General features: G+C 37.3%; 1 pseudogene; it reads right to left on the reverse strand.

Moving 5' to 3' along the window:
- Positions 1-9,468: 9,468 nt before the first annotated feature.
- On the reverse strand, positions 9,469-9,567 carry LOC132275750 (small nucleolar RNA R71; annotated as a pseudogene).
- Positions 9,568-11,231: the final 1,664 nt, after the last annotated feature.

Here is an 11,231-nt window from a genome sequence, read left to right on the forward strand (position 1 = left end):
GAGTAAACTTTGAAATACTATGCCATAATCAACTGCCTCATTTGGTAATGGAGGCCGGAGATGAACTTCCATGTCTTATCAGCCTCATTTCTCACTATTTCTAGAGCAAAGTGAGAAAGATACGTGAACTTGTTCTCGTACTCTGTCACCGACATATTGCCTTGAATGAGGTTATCAAACTGCTTCTTTAACTCCCATCTCTTGGTAACTAGAAAGTATTTCTCATAGAACAGCTCCTTAAACATGTCCCAACTCATCTCCAATATCTTGTGTTGATTAGTGACTGACTTCCACCAAAGCTTAGCATCCTAGGAAAACTTGTAAGTGGCTAGGATGATTCTTAAATGATCATCCATCACATCCATTGAAGTCAAGTGGTTTTCCATTTAGTCCATGTAGTCATCCACTTCCATCGGGTCTGCACCATTCTCAAACATCATCGGCATTAATGATAAGCACTAAAAAGTGCGCGTTTAAACCCCTTAATCTTGAATGTTTTAGGACCTTATTCTATCTTATTTTCTCGTTTTAGTTTAATTTTGTGTTATTTCCCTTTTCAGGCACTTATCCCTAAAATAAGTCAATTCAGCTGAATTAGAGCATTAAAAGAAGCAATCTCAAGCCTAGTGGAAGAAAATAGCAAAGTGACAGCAAAGTGGTGAAAAAGTCTTCTATGATCGATCAAACTGAGCCATGATCGATTGCACTGCAACCGTTCCAACCATGCCATGATGGATTGAACCCTTGTCCTTATCTTTAGGAAAATTTCCTATTCGATCAATCTAACCTTTCCTTCGATCGATTGAACCTTTTGATCTTATCCTCACCTACCACTTTTTTCCTATTCCCATAAATATCTCAGCCTTGTCCTTATCCAAATAAATGTGCCACCTTACTTCGATCGATCAAAGCAATCATGCGATCGATCGAACTGCCTTAAATTACGAGCAAAATAGATTTCAAGCTGAACTAAAGGTGTGCTCGTAGTGCAATCATTTAGAGGTCCTAGTGCACGAGATCTAACCATTGGTGTAATAATCCTGAATTTTATCATTTTTCAATTTCTGAAATTTTTTTATTTTTGAGGGTATTTTTGTTTTTTCTCATTTTTCGAACCGAACACCGTAGGGTGTGCCGGATGTGTCAGAGAGTGGTTTGGGACATCTTCTTGGGTTTAGAACTCTTAGAAATGTACTGGTCGCCATTTCAGCATTTTTTTGTTTTTCGGCCTAGAAGGTCCCAGTTGGGACCCGCTACCAGAATCGTTGTGCACGGGAGTTGTGTCATGGGTCCACTACATTTCATGCATAATAATTATAACGACCCTGGATTTTTCAACCCAGTGTGTCCTATGATGAACCAAAAGATGACCCGATAATGGATCCAAAATGAGAAAGTAAAAAAAGCAAAATGGTCTTAAGAGATGTACGTCATCCCTAAGGTACCAAGATGACTCCCCATGAAGCCACGGAACTTAAATGAGCCAACAAATGAAGCAAGAATGCCAAACTTGATAAGAAATGAACTAAGGGCAGAATGGTCATTTCACACTGGAATGGGTGCCACCGTGCACACTATTAGAAGGATAACGAAAAATGAACAAAGTTAGACTCAAGAATCGCTTGATTCTGAGTTCGGACAGAAAAGATATGAAATTAAAACAAAGTGGCCTTCGCCGTTGAAGAGTTACCATGAACCTATCTCACTAAAACTGGAATAACTTACACTATATATGGAGTTTTGATGAGTGGTTGGTACCATTAAAAAGCAAACTTCAAGCTCTTGAACTTAGACTCTAGAATGACCAGATTTGGATTAGAAATGAAAGAGATATGATTCCCCAAAGTTGGAATAACAAAGCTGTCCAAGGAAAAGATGAAGAAGATGGTCCCAAGGAGGATCGGTCGACCAAAAATGCAACAATTAGTCAGCCAAAACTCAACCATTGGTCGGCTGAACCCCAACCATCTGCCGGCTGAAACGAGGTTTTTCCTAAAAAGCCTACTGGAGTGGTCTCGAGAGTTTAGTCAGCCGGCTAATGGGCCTTCATCAGCTAACCGACACATCTGCTGTAGCAAAAAAGCTATTGCAATGTGTGTGTGAGGTAGTTGGGCCAATCCCAGGGTTCTACATGCATTCTACTTGATCCGAACAAGTTAAAAAACATTCCTTAGTGTCATACAAGCATCCAAAACATGCCAAAATAAGAAGGAACTCTAAATGATACCCCAATGCATGAATTTGCATAAAAATTCATCAAATCATTCAAAAATAGGTCAAAAGTTAAAATTTAAGAGTTTTGTAAAAAGTGAACATGCACGCAAACATAAAAAGACATTTAAGATGCGTCCTAATGGTCCGCGGCCTCAAAATGTCCTAAATGCAAAATATGACCTCTCAACGGCCAAAAAATGCCTAAAAATGCGATAAATGAAACAAAATGTGAAGCCTAGAACAAAATGGTGTTTAGCCCTTAGCCACACCTCATACATGATCATAGAGACTCTACGAAAGAAAAAGAATGGAATTCCCACACCCGATGCAACCATGGTGAGGCAAAGACTTTAACATTTTTCAATATATTCATAGTGAACCTTGAAAATAAAAGTGCATAGAATACAAGATACATGTCATTGGCCTCCAACCTCATCTTATACATGTTAAATACATTGAAAAGAGTGTACTTATGGTCACATTACATACATAAAACCAAAGATACAAGTTTTGATACACAAGGCTACAAAAAAAATGGCATTTCATGCTAACACTTGCATGAAATGGAAACTTAAAGCTACAAGTCATCCGAGGAATGATGAGCATCATGAACTAAGCCTTCATACTTGAAATAAATCCCCAGTAACTTCGGGGTGAGTAAACAAGTTTACTCATAGGAAATGAGCAAGTATCAACCTAGCATTTTACAAGGTTATCACCTTAAGGTGAAACAAATCAAAGGGGCTCATGCCACCTAACGTCTATGTTAAGATGAGACTCAGGGAACATCCTAAGCTACCTGAGATCATTTCTAGCATAAATCACATCATTCATGCAATTTAAACAGCATAAAAACATGTTATACAAAGCAACAAGATATAGGTTCTCAAAAGTATCAACTTGCAACTTAAGATACAAAAACAATTAAAGTGGGTCATGCCACCTAACGTCTATGTTTCGAATGAATCTATAAAATCATTCCTAAGCTACATTTGAACATCAAAACACAAATTATGATATCGATGCAATTTAACCAACATTGGAACTTCTAATACAACGCATAAAGCATGATTTCTCAAAGTTAACATCTTGAACTCAAAACGGGAAATCAATTAAAGAACAACAATTTACAATATCATCTAGTTATTAACTTGAAATGAAATGCGAAATCAAACAAAGTGGATACTTGGACGTCACGCCGGATCAGACCGACACCATAGTTACTTTAGGGTTACTAGCCCATGGTAAACCTCCCTATATGCGCATTAGACTGTAAAGGGACAATCCCCTGTACTAGAACTATGTTCTAACCATAGTTAAACAACGACATTCCCAAGTTTCCAAATCAACAAGTTATGCAACAACGTATATATCAACAAGTATATACAAGATAATCAACTATCTACCATGCACAATCGAATTTGGAAACACATACAATACATGCTCTAAGTCCACACTACTAAGGCATGACAAATGTTGAATCTTCAGTGTGCGATTCGTTACACGCTATGGCAATATCATTCAATATTGAAAACATAAACTCATAAATCTAATACAAGTCTAAAATCATGATGTAAATGTACAACCAACGTCAAATACATGATTAAATCATTAACACTATAGATACAAAAATTAATTAAATAAACTAATTAATTTCTCTAAGTTTCAATCTCAATCAACTGACCCCTAATTAACATATGTTAAACAACATTGCATGGTCATTACATAAATTCATTCAAAATTTAATTAGGCTAATGGAATAACAAAGTAGAATTTAATTAAATGATGATAATTAAATCTCTATTTTCTAAAGCAACTTCAAATGGTCCCAAATTAATATATATGCTAGTAAACAAGTCCTAGTCATTTCAAATATCAAGTTTAAAACTCGATTAAGCCAATTGAACTCTTAAATCGATTTTAATTAATTCTTTTAATTAAAATATCTAGATTTTCATACTTATCTAAATGCTCCAAAATTAGAGTATGTTAAAGAGTATGCCAAGACTTAATTTAATAGCCTATCACAAGTTAATTCCATGCAAGGGAGTCCAAAATGTGGCTCAAGGGAGTCCAAAATGAACACCTTAGGCAACTTCTACTGAGATTTATGCTCACCCTTTTATTAATAACATTTTTCACATTATGGCAAAGAAGTGACGGACGACAATCCACCACCAGTTTAGTCGGGTTGACGAATTTGAACTCTTTTGTGCTTAATGTGTATTTTAACCCTTTTGTTGTAAATAATATTAGGGATCAATTTGTATCTTCCATATGGTTAGAAATGGTCTTGAGACCATTTTCTTGTATTTTGTGGTCTCATTATGATTTTCAACATCCATGTAAGGCTTTAAGGCCATATTTTTTTTTATGTATGATGGATTTGCTTAATTTTAATGATGTATCGGACTCATGTATGGTCTTATTCAATTTCAGTACCACGTAGTAATGTTAGTTTCAACATTATATGGAAGATTTGGGATAGGTTTGGGCTTTGAGTATGGTCACCAAGGGACCAAATTAGTGCCAAAGTGCACAAGATCACAATTTTAGGCTGTTTGGGGCATTTTTGAGGTTCTGGGCATCTTGAACCGGTTCAGCCCCATTGAACTTGTTCAAGGGGGGATCTTTGGTTTGAGAATGGGCCACTACCCATCTTGAACCAGTTTATCCCCACTAAAAGTCCCCCAATGCACTATTTTGTCTTCTTCAGTTGTCAACTTGGAACGTTTGACTTCGGACGGTCATAGTTTCTTCATTTTAAACCCAAATATCATTCTTGCGTCCATTTTCAAGGATTTTGAGTTAGCATTCCAATGAGACCAACCTCATCTTCAAATTCCATCCATGTTGAGAGTTATGATTGTTTTAGTGGGATAGTGTAAGAATTCCCTTTGAACCGGGTAAGGGTAAATTTGGGAATTCATATCCGGTGACCGTAGAACCTCACCAAGCATTATGGAATGACTAGAATAGTTGTTTTAAAACTCATTTGACTAGTTTTAAGGATGGATTATTCTTTCATATTATAAAAGACCATTTTATCCCTAGTATGTTCTCGGATTCGAGTAAGGACCCGGTTAGCGATCCGGACCCTCGGTTTAGGTTGTTATAATTGGGTGTGACATTTGACCAACCTATATTAGGATTTTGGCTAATTTTAGTCGAGAGAGGTTGGTTAGTTTAGAGATATTGGCTAGAGATTAGAGAGAGACACATATAATTTGGGAAAGTTCTTCCACTTATCTAGGGTTTCTACCAAAAAAACAAGAGGATGAGGATGAATTCTACCATGGAGATAGCCCTTGAGGGTTGGATGACAACATCAATGAGTGGCTAAACCATTCTCTTGGGGCTAGAGATAGCTCTAAGCATGCCTCCTAGACTTTGATGTTTTGTAATTAATGGAGATTTGTGTTGTAGTTCTTGTCTTGATATCATATATATATAAATCTTATTTCTACAATGATTTATGTAGTTTAATACTTCCAATTGATCATTTAATTCTATCCATATGTCTATGTTTGTTAGAATGAATGTTTATGTGTTTACCTCTATATTTTGTGACATTGATGTATGTCTATGTGTGTTGATATTATGAATTTAGTGATGGTCAAGGCATGGTGCTTAAATGGATTACTCTTGTGATTTATTTGATGGTTCATACTTATTTCTTGATGGATATTGCCACTTCCTTAGTTTAATTAGTTTAATTTTCATGCCACTAGCTTAGCTATAGTGTAATTGCGTTACTTTTTTTATATAGGTGGACAATCCATTCTTGTTGTTTGATATTCCATGCTTATGAATGCAAGTGGTATATTTCTTTAATTTAATGAGTGTGCATTAATTATGGACTTATGGAAGAAATGACTTAATTTGATATGTTTTGCTATTCACTAGATTGACTAAATAATGTATGCTTACTTGGACATCCATTCTTAATATTTCAACTAATGGCACACACTTTCATTTACAATATAAAAATCCCCCTAATCCATCAAATATTGAATGTCTAGAAAGGTAATGCTTAGTGGTGAACTCTATGACCCAAGACTCCTCTCTCATATTCTTTACACCTCATTTGTTTTAGTTGTTTTACATTGCATTTCTTTATTTTAAAGTATAGTATAAGTCAACCAAGAAACTATCTTTTAATCATTCGACCTACTAATCCAACATTAATTCCAAACTGCCGTTCCTTTCCCTTGGGACGATCCCTACTTACTCTAACTACATTAATAGTTAGTAGTGGTAGTGGCATTCTATAAATTCAAACTTGGCCACACTTCACATTTTACACCACATTTTGTGCTTTGGTTTCATGACACCACTAAGTTTTGGTGCTGTTGTCGGGGATTGGTAACGCCGTATTTTGGAACCAATTAGGAATTAGTACTCTTTTGATCTTGTCTTTATTTTATTTTATTTTGGTTACTTATTGTGTTTGTTTTTTATTGGCTAGCTGTATTGAGCCAAGGGAGTGAAGCAAAAGAATGTTAGAGCAAAAGAAGCAAGCTAAGCTAAGCATAGCGAAAGCATAAAAAGATGAAGCTAAAAATAAAAAAATTGCAAAGCAAAGCAAGGCAAAGAAAAAAAAAACTTAAAAATAATTTGAAGTTGCTTAAGGACCCTTTGTGAGCTTTTCTAACTTTCTCTAGTTAAATCGTCGGCCCACATGGTGGCAAGTTTTATTTTTTTAGATAAATCGTGAGCCTGCGTGGAGGCAATTTATTTTTGGGTTAATTCCACCTACACCCCCTGAACTTTGCCAATATTCCACACACACCCCCTCTACGTTTCATAATGTCACCTACAACCCCTGTCAGTAACAGACATTTAGTTTACTAACAGAAATGTGCGATATTACTGTTTTACCCTTGAATCATATATTAAATTTAATAACTTAAAAGGAAAAGACTCTAATACCCTCTATGTCTCTCTTTACTCACATACGCATATATACACACACTATATATATCTTTTTTTTTATTTTTTCTTTTTTTCTTTATTATTGTCGGCGACGAAGAAACTATGCCACCGATAGCAACCACAGAAAAAGATGGCTCTTATCACAGCCAAGCCATTCTCCTTACTGCCCACCATTCAATTAAGAGGACAGTCGTCATTCAATTGCAAGGACACATCGTCGTTCAAGCTTCAATCCTTACTGCCCGTCGTTCAATTGCAAGGACAGTTCGCTGGTTTTTATCACAGCCTCCGTTGCGAGCTTCACCGGATTGAACTGAACTTCACTGAAGTAGGGACCGCCAGACTGAACTGGGTGAAGTGATCTCCTGAGTTACAAAACCGATCTCGTCATTTCTCCACCTAAACCCATCACGACGATGACTAACCACCCACCACGTACATGTAGTAAACAAACCGCGAAGCTTCGCCGGACTGAACTAAGCTTTATCGGACTTGGGATTACCGGACTGGATTGGGTCGAGGTAGCTGTAAACTTCGCCATTTTCATTTTTGATCCATCTTACCTTGTTCTTATCCAGCATTACGAAGGTAGATTGGATGGCGACTACACAGTCGTAGATTTAATGGCTTTGAAGTCTGGCGTTTGGACTGAACTAAGGTTCCTCCTTTTTCAGACCGACTAATAGCGATTCAGTCATACCAAACCCAGTTCTGCGATTCAGTCAAGCTCAAAGTTAGAGTGAACTAAGTTCGACCAAACCCAGTTCAGTCCGGCGAGCGGCCATTCCTCAACCCACCTTAGTGAAACCCAATTCAAAATGGCCATAGACACGCCAAAGCTCTGTAGAAGAATCCGTCCTAGCTCTGTAAGTTTGTCACTATTGTTAAAACTGCAAGCTTTACCATCCTTGTCACAGCCCGCTTCATACCGGTAATTTCATTCCACCAAACAGTCTCATCAGCATCCTTCATTGAAGCATGTCTGCCGTCCTCTTCACCGCCGTTTAATCACTTCATTGCCTGTCAGTTCAGTCTCGCCGTTTCTTGCCAGTAAAAATAGCTTCATCGTCGGTCCTTGTTGGTAAATTCTGTGGCTGCAATTCCCGTTTTGCATCACCTAGTCCCCCTTGCACATCGTTCAGACTTGTTTGGTCACCATCTGTTGGTGCATGGATTAATATTGTGGGCTCAATTCCGGCGACTTACAAAGTTGAAACGATTTGTGAATGGGGGTGTTCTGGGTTCAGTGATATAAAGGCACAGTTATCCTTTTTAGTTTACAAGTTAAGGGTAATTTTGTAAATTTGCATTGGCCAATGAGGTTAAAAATGTCATTTCAAGTATTAGAAGGGCAAAATTGACCTTATACCAATTTGTTCATGCTGACATCGTCAATTGCCTAACGGCAGGGGGTAATTTGCTATATAAATCAAAACCTCAAGAGAGGTAGGTGGAATTATGAAGTGAAGAGGGGGTGTGTGTGGAATATTGGCAAACGTCAGGGGGTGTAGGTGGAATTAACCATTTATTTTTCTTGCATATTGTTAAAAACATGGGAGTATGGGATCAATGCATGTGGAGGTTTGTTGTTAATTGACTTGTTGCGGAGGAAAAGTGATTACTATTTGAATCTTAATTTGAATCTTGAATCCATTGTTCGTAATCCTAAGGGAAGGGGTAATTCTAGTGACTCCATTTCATCAATGGAGGAACATAATGAGGACCATGTGGAGGACCTTGGTCACATCGACCAACAAGACATTCTTCATCCTAATGTGCATCAGTATCATGATAACATTCAAGTACCATTAGGCATGCCAAGACCTTTCATTCCATAACAACAACGCTGAGTTCCATTTGGAATGCCTCGGCCATTTTTTGTTCCACCCCCACCTCCCGTTGTTCAAGTAAATCATGGTGCTCGTGTCAAGCCACCGGTTGTGAATCTTCCTCTTGCTTTAAGAGATCATTATATGCCAAATGAGTATAATGCACCAACATGCATTCAATTACCTCCAGTTAGTACACACCATTATGAAATTAAACCATAAATAATTCAAATGCTTCCCAATTACCATGGGCTACCAAATGAAGAACCTTACAAGCATTTTGGATGAGTTTTCTTGAAGTGTGTTCCACTGTGAAATACATGGACATGCCAGAAGAAATTTTGAGGTTTAAACTCTTCCTTTTCACCCTTAAAGATAAAGCAAAACAGTGGTTTAATAATTTGAGGCCTTTTTCAATAATTTCTTGGGCAGAGATGCAACAAAAGTTCTTGAAAAAGTATTATCCGGTATCAAAGATCAATTCAATGAGAACTTCAATTCGTAAATTTTCTCATGGGGATGGGGAATTGTTCCATGAGGCATGGGAGCGATTGAACGATTTGCTTAGGAAGTGTCCACACCATAACATCCCAAAATGGCAATTAGTTCAATTCTTCTTTGAAAGTTTGTCAGATAATTATAAGGAAATGGTGGATGCTTCTATGGGTGGTTCTTATCTTGATAGGCTTGAAGATGATGTATGGCGCTTATATGAGAGCATGAGTGAGAATTCAATGCATAGATCTTTATCATCTAAAAATGGTGGAAATTTAGGTGGAAGGAAGAATGCCGGCTTATATCAAGTTGACCATTCCAATAATATAGTCACCGAAGTGAAGTCTTTATCTCAAAGATTTGATTAATTTTTTATCAACCAAAATTCGTTGAACCAAGTATCTTCCTCCCATAATCATACTCATCATCCTTCTATTGAACCATTGCATTACTTGTTCTAGTGTTTTACATTTTACTTCCAATTAGCCTTATGGACATGCGCAAAGTAAACACCATGAACAAGTGAATGCTGCTTTTGTTAACCAAAGGAATAATCCCTATGGCACTTACTATAATGCCATGTGGAGGAACAATCCAAACTTCTCTTGGAAAAGCCAAGGAGAAGACTCAAACCCTCCCTAAAGTGGTTTCCAAAATAAGTATGTTCCACCCCCAATGCAAAGCCAAAGTTCCCAAGGTTATCGTTCATCTTATCAAGCATCACATGGTAACCAATTTTCAAACTCTCATTTTCCTAACCAATCTTCATATTCTCAAGGAAATTCAAGGAGTCTCGCATTTGAAGAAAAAGTTCTAACCGCTTTGGGTACCTTGGAGGCAAATACCCAATTGCTTCATACTCATTCTCAATCGATTGCAAAGCTAGAAACCCAAGTTAGGCAAATATCTAGTACATTGAATGCTTGGGAAAAAGGGAAAATGCCTTTGAATCCACCACCCAAGCAATAATTTGTTATGGAGACCAATTCCTCTTTAGAAGGTCACACACTTAAATATGTGAATGTGGTGACCACTTTGAGAAGTGAAAAAATTGCTGATAATCAAATTGTTGAATCAAATGAAGAGAGTGAACGGTGCAACCAAAAGTTAACACCCGTCCCGTCTCACATCCTATTCCTCCTTCATTGTAGTTGAAAGAATCTATTGTTAAAAATGTTGCAAAGAATGATTTTGAAAAAGCTTTTGAGCCTAAAGCTCCATTTCTGGATGCCTTAAAAGCATCCACCTCTCTTGATAAGCAACAAAGCAAAGCTAATGGAATAATTGAGGTGTTTAGGCAAGTGAAAATTAATCTTCCTCTCTGGGATGCAATTTGACAAATTCTGGCCTATGCCAAATTTTTTAAAGATCTTTACACACTTATGAGGAAGAAAAGAAGCCAAGCACCAAGAAAGATTGTTTTAACCAAGCAAGTAAGCTCAATTTTGTAACACAACACCCTCCCAAAATTCAAAGACCCCAGTTCACCAACCACTCCTTGTACAATTGGTGATCATGTTATCAATTGGGCTCTTTTGGATTTAGGAGCGAGTGTGAATCTTCTCCCTTATTCGGTTTATGTTAAATTAGGCTTAGGTGATTTAAAATTGATATTGGTAGTTTTCCAACTAGCTGACCGATCAATTAAGAAGCCCCGGGCTATCATTGAGGATGTATTGATTAAAATTGACAAGTTCTTCTTCCTGGTTGATTTCGTTGTCATTGACACGGGACTGGTCCCTAATCCTAAGAGCCAAA

The sequence above is a fragment of the Cornus florida genome, unplaced genomic scaffold (assembly GCF_030987335.1).
Source record: "Cornus florida cultivar Cherokee Brave unplaced genomic scaffold, ASM3098733v1 CherokeeBrave_3.0.0_Hap2_Chr09, whole genome shotgun sequence".
Lineage (NCBI taxonomy): Eukaryota > Viridiplantae > Streptophyta > Magnoliopsida > Cornales > Cornaceae > Cornus > Cornus florida.